This window comes from Octopus bimaculoides, chromosome 4, assembly GCF_001194135.2.
Source record: "Octopus bimaculoides isolate UCB-OBI-ISO-001 chromosome 4, ASM119413v2, whole genome shotgun sequence".
NCBI classification, from domain to species: Eukaryota; Metazoa; Mollusca; class Cephalopoda; order Octopoda; family Octopodidae; genus Octopus; species Octopus bimaculoides.
Window position 1 is genome coordinate 86340057 of NC_068984.1, and position 6768 is coordinate 86346824.

At 33.1% G+C, this 6768-nt stretch overlaps 1 long non-coding RNA gene across 2 annotated transcripts in view; it reads right to left on the reverse strand.

Annotated features, from left to right (window-relative positions):
* Positions 1-1287: 1287 nt before the first annotated feature.
* The window catches only part of LOC128247603 (uncharacterized), an 11688-nt gene continuing 6207 nt past the window's right edge, over positions 1288-6768 (reverse strand). The window contains exons 2-4 of one of the 2 annotated variants that reach the window (XR_008263952.1): positions 6420-6509; positions 5678-5734; positions 1288-2323 (exon numbers count right to left, since the gene is read on the reverse strand). This is a non-coding gene — a long non-coding RNA (uncharacterized LOC128247603). Of the gene's footprint in view, positions 2324-5677; positions 5735-6419; positions 6642-6768 lie in introns of those variants that run through there. The other variant, XR_008263951.1, reaches the window with a different exon arrangement.

Here is a 6768-nt window from a genome sequence, read left to right on the forward strand (position 1 = left end):
TATATATATATTTGTGAGATACACTTTAGCGTTTGAAGCTGTTGAATTTTTTTCACTTTATAAAATTAAAATTTAATTTCTAAGTCATTGACATGACCTGGAGTCGTTCTGTTTATGTTTTACTATTTGTTTCACAATGCTTAATGAGACAGTTTGAAGTTTTCTGAATTAACCAACTGCGTTTCTACTTTCTTACTGCAACAGTGTCTCTATTTAGCTGTTCTATTTGTATTTTGTATTTGAAAGTTCATTCTGCCTTCTTAATGCTTATCTAATGTCTTAATATTCATAAATTTCGATGTTTTATCATGCATCACAACATTTATAAAAAATCTCTTCATCATTATTGTAGCCCGAACAGTTCTTTTGAGGTTAGTTGCTGCTGTAGTATGGAACAATAACACTTAAGTTTGATTTAATTTTTTTCCAGAAGGACCAACAAAAATTTTTCACTCTAAATTTTCCCCCTACTTGCTGGAGTTGTTCAGTTTGTTTTTTGTATTCGGAGATTCATTCTGCTACCGTCACTGTCTCATAATGTTTTAATGTTCACAAATTCAGATGATTTGCCCGGTATCGCAACAGTCATAAGAAATTTCTATGTTAGTTTAGCGTGCAGTCTACTGCAATATGTATGGTGTACATGGTGAAATGACCTGGTCTGGGTTAGGATTAGGAGCACTTCGAAATTACAGACTGAAAACTCAGAGGGCCAAAATTGAATGGTGCCTCTTTATGTCTATTCAAGAAATATTGCACTTCATGAACTTCTGTGAATTTTATTTGTATAGTGTTTCGAGAGTGGTAACTATGATTTTCTTATCTTCCTGTTATTTTGGAATCTTTATTTACTTCCTCATCTATTATCAACTTTCATGGGTTAACTTTTTCAACAACAATTCCGTCATTATTGACGGCTCGAGTACTCTAGTATATTATAATCTATAATATATTCTGCTAATCATGGAGTGTTATGTGTCAAAGGGAATCAAAATTGACCTCTTTAGAGCAATCAGAAAGGGAAAATGTTTTCTTTTACATGAAAGTGAAATTATTTTCCTTAGCATAAAATTGAAAGTTTCCTTTTGCAAAAAAAAAAAAAAAAAAATGAGCGCGTATTCTCTGGGCTGAAAAGCGAACGGTTATTTTTTTCTTAATACAAAAGATAAATGTGTGATAAATGTATCTAATCTCTTTCAATAAGTTCATCATTAGGAAAGTATATTGTCACGTAAACTAGATTACATAAAAATCTGAAAGCACTGGGAACCAATATAACGTTTATTTCTTCTTTTTGTACAATTTTGCAGCAATTCGAGATGTTACAGCATCAAGTATTACAACCGCTACTCTGCACACATATGCACGCACGCTTTCTCTCTCTCTCTCTCTCTCTCTCTCTCTCTCTCTCTCTCTCTCTCTCTCTCTCTCTCTCTCTCTCTCTCACTCTCTCTCTCAAACACACACACAGTGAAGCTTTCTTTAATTCCAGCCATCTCGCTAGACTCCCACGGTCTAACTATATTACCATAAAAGGCAAAAGTCAGTTACAAAAAATTAATTGTGTCATCATAAAAGGCTCATGGTTCGATTTTAAAATTTTCCCGTTAAATAGTTCTGCCGAAGGTTCTAGAAGGTTGACTAATTGTTGTCGAGATTTTTTTTATCTGCAGTGGTAGCAAAAGCGTTGCTTTACAAATGGATTTCGCATTTTGGAACTCCAACGATAGTAACAATCGACAGAGGCTAACAATTTGAATCTAGTTTATTTACTGAATTAACCCATTTGTTGGATATTAAGTAGATTCGTATTACGGCATGATAGCACTTTTCACTGCAAACTTAAAACATCATTTAAAGCATATGATAACACAGACAGATAGAATGTCTGTCTATTTTATTTCTAAGAATCAGTACGTCAATTAAAGCAAACCTACGTTTTAAGCCAGCAGAACTGTTTTATGGCATGACATTAACTCTTCCTGGATAGAGAGAATCACATAGTCATAGTTCTCTCTGTGCAGTCTTGTTTTAATGGACTTTAATCCTTGATACAAATTATGAAGATGTTAATAATTTCAAGAAAAATATCCGAACTTTTATTCGAGCAGTTTCTTTTGCTTCATTTGGTGTAAAAATTTCTACACTTGAACGAAACAGTGTCTATTGTTTTAGAATTCAATGAAAAGCATAGCATTTTACTTCTATTCTTCTCGGAAAATAATCGCCCAACATATGGTCGACTTCACACTACTGTTGCAAATGAAGTTTTATAAAACTGCATACATACTTCTCAAAATTCAGAGTGTTTGCCTGGAATAAACTATATAAAAATATGTTTGGTAGAGTTGCAAGAACAAGCAAATACACTCAGAGAAAATACATTCCTGCAGAAATATGAACAGCGATTCAGGCGGTGCAATTTTTCTAAAAATGATTTGTTTCAAATTTTTAGTACATATCTAGGAATTTTCATTATTTACATTATTTACAATTGACGGATATCTGTCCTCATCTTGTTTGTTGTTAACACAACGTTTCAGCCGAAAATTTTAGAAAAATTGCACCGCCTGAATCGCTGTTACCCTTTTTAATTCTACAGTTATTGTAACACACAGGTGGTTTCATTGTCATTCGCAGATCAGTAAAGCTTTTTCAGCAATATTTACTCGAAGCATACGTTAAAATTAAATGGTGCGAGTTGCATTTCAGTTACATAAAATTATATTGATAAACATAGCAAACAAATAAATTATGCCATTTCTGAGTTATCTTGTATGTCTGTAGAGCTAAGCTAAATGAAGAGTTCTTTTATCATTTGTGTATTTTTCCTGCAACATCAGCATTGATTTGGGAGATACATCTCTGTGGTGTGTAGTGTATGTTTTTAGTCACCTGTTTTTTTTTTCTTTTTCTTTTTTGTATATCTGGCATTGCAACAACTTCAGCAGTATTCTTAGCAAATTCGCCACCAGAACATAGATGTTTGATTGGAGCAAAATTCCATGAGCTAAGAAACTTAACTTCAGTTGTATTGGCTTCCTTACTGAACGTTGTCAACGGTGTACATTGACTATTAGCGATCATTTAGACACAACTTGATTTCTTTTGATTACTTTAATGTAGATGAATAATCATACGAATTTTTTTTTTGTGGCGGGGGGGGGGTTATTGTCTTCATAGTGATGATTCAAAAAGTTGGTTTTAAGTGACACAAAAGTTCAGCTCCTATAACGATGAAAGCAAATTCTTCCAGTCAATCTAGCTTCTTACGAAGCTCAAATTTGTAATCTACCTTCTTACCAAGCTCAAATTTGTAATTTACACTAAGTCAAAGTATTTTTACATTTTATTTTTCTATCATTTATTTCTTTCTAGTAAATGCGTCGAAGTTATTTCACTATTTATTTACTTCTGTCTTTCTGATAAATGTTTAAAAGTTATTTCAATAGTTTTACATTTCTAGAGAGTAAGTTTGGCGACTATACGAATATAATTTTCTGAAGAATAACTTTGGTTACTATGAGTGTCTACATAAAAGATATATTGTTGTTTAACTCAAACCACCCTTGATCCAATAGACCAGTTATTAAAGGAAATCCAATCGTGACCATCCCGTGTTTTACATATCTGCTGAAAAGACAGGACCATATTATTTAAATAGTTCTTTTCTAAGACGGTAGAGTGTGATTTGGTGGAGAAAAGATTTGACTGATATTTTTAGATCGGTCAAGAAGCGGTTCCCATCCTGGACCGTTCTTGTTCTGTAGTTGTATGCTCTAAACAATTTGAAGCGAAAGTGTGAAAAACGGAATTGTTTATACCCACTAATTAATTATAAAAGTTGATTCCACCCCATCCCCTTATTTCTCTTTTATAACTGTGATAGATAAAGGAACTCAAGCAACATATTTCCACGAGCTGCAACTTTAAACAGCAAAGAGCTACTTTGTAGCACGCGATTTGGTCACATCAGTAATACAACAGAAATATATCAACGCAACGCCATAGCTAGTTAGTCGATCGCTTGATACGTTAGAATTGTCGTCAAATCTCTCTCAAATCCTACCCACCAAATTTTAAAAGAATGATACAGTAGCTACAATAAATACTTTTTTCGCTGCTTTTGCAGATTCCCATGACTCTTTCGCTATCCAATTCCATTATTATGAATTTGAATTGGGAGTTTGAGTCATAGTGAACCTTTCATTAGCTGATTACACAACAATGGATGTCAGCCCTATGGATGTACTGCAATTACTCTCTTGATAGAGCTTCGTGATCTTCACCGTTGATCTTCTAGAATTCCCCCGTTCAGTATCAATGTCAGAAGCACTATTGGCTCAGTTGAGCTCTTCCGCTGCTTCTTCAAAATCTGCCATGCTGCAGTCCCATGACTTCACCACATCCCTGGCAGCATGGCTGAACGAGTGTTATGCCTTACCAAAGGGTGGCCCGTAACTATACCGGGCACGGTCGTCACTCCGTGAAGTATTTTTCAAAATACCCGCATTCCCGACTGTAAATTCTAGATATCCTCAAAAGATTCGATAGACACATTTAGGACACATTTGGAACACATTTGATCAATGAGCTGCTCGATTAAGATTGAGCTAAGGCTAAACAAAAATAGAGTTAGGGAAATATATAAGAGATTTTCCCGGATTATAAGACGAATTTTTCAGACCAAAATTTACGCCCCCAAAAAGATGGGTGAACTTATACACTAAAACGACTTAAGAGGAAGAAAAATTTAATGTGAAATGTATTAGGATTTGGAATGATAGTGAAGATGTTTCAATGTTTACACTACATTTTTACACTACATTTTTACACTACATGTTTACACTATATTACTACGTCGACTTGTACGCAAGAAAATACGGTGTTGCGTCTTTTGAGGGGCTTACAACTACCTGGATTACTAGTGGTTGTTTTAATTTTGTCAACAATATTTCTATAATTGAAATTAATTCTCATTAAATTATATGATTTGTCTTTCCATGCCTCTCTGCGATCTTTGAATTCGTTATTGTTGTTCTGATCAGTTTTTTCAATTCCAGTCCTAATTGATGTTATTCATTTATTGGTGATGTCCCTTTACATCATTAAAGCTCATTACAAACAGCCTGCAATGTTAAATTAACAAATTTTAAATTCAATTTCCGTTGCGGTAATTGATGGTGACTTTCACCATAGTGAAAGATAGTGGGATCAGCTAATTCCCCTCTAGGCCTTCCTTTAATCTGTGCGGTAAAAAAAAAACATATTTTCCAAATCCAGAGAATAAAGAAAATGTTGCAAGTGAGGATAAGTCCAAGAAAAAAAAATTCACAGGAAAAATTCACAATAATACTTCAATTAATGTTTTTGTATTATTATTATTATTATTATTATTATTATTATTATTATTATTATTATTATTATTATTATTATTATTATTATTTCATTAAGATGGCAGATAATTTTAAGGCATTGAATAAAACGTGATTCTTTTTTTTTTTCACATACACGCAATCCTATTATATAGACTATGCTGTCATTGTCATTGTGTTCAAATGTATTATTTTAATAAGCGACTTCAAATATTTGTTTGATTACGTAATTATTTATGTTGTTTAAATGAAATGTGATATGTTTCTATGACATATTTTCAAAAATTATGACTTTCTCTTACATTTATTTGCCCTTTTTTGTCTTTATTTCCGTTCACCTTGACAAAACTAGCTGCTGTCTACAAAATAAAAAAAAAACTGTTTTGGTCTCCAGTCTTATTCATGTGTACATACACTCTTTAACATCATGACTAAGACATGGAGCCTTTTACACCAACGAGATCATATTACGGAATAGCAACAATGCTATTCTCATAGGAAACTATTCGTTGTTAACTGTTGTATTATTTTAGCTAACGATAACAATATTACTCAACCACAAATAATACACGAAACGAAATAGAATATATTATATTTTGATGTTCGTAATAATAACAGACTTAAAATATTGGTAGAAGATACGTACCCACTTACCTTCAGTATTATTAACGCACATTTGCATTGAACACCATAATCAATAAGCAAAAAATCGATTAGCTTCGTGTAAAAGTAACAGAGAAACATAGTTCGATAGCATCTGATACACATTCATTCTGTATGGATTTTTAAATCAATACTATCTGATCTCTTGAATTTAGTAAACTTTACTTGCTAAAATGCCTATTCAAAGGCGCAAACATACGTTTGTTGGGGATGACTGGGTATTTGGATCGTTATTTTCTTTCTAAATAAATAAAAGCTTAATTTCACACATCAGCCTTCCACTTCATTGTATCAAATTTTATTGCATTTAATCTCGTCGTTTATTCCATGTTGACTATGAACAAAAACAAAGAAAACAAGCAGTTAATTGTTTATACATACGTAAAAATGACCAAATGACCATTTTTTGTAATTAGGAGGTGGGGGACAACAACAACAGCATCACTGCGAACTTCGATGTGGTCAGCCAAACTGCTAGAAAGAGAAGTAAAGGTTTCTCTCACTTCAAATCATATCGTCTAAAAAAAATTAAACGGCACATTGGATGATGTTTTAGGCAGACTGAAAGAAAAAAGGATGCTTTTGATAAAAGTCTACTCAATCTCGAGGCTGACCTGGTGCTAAACAACACCAGCAGCAAGAAGAAGAAGAAGAAGAAGAAGAAGAAGAAGAAGAAGAAGAAGAAGAAGAAGAAGAAGAAGAAGAAGAAGAAGAAGAAGAAGAAGAAGAA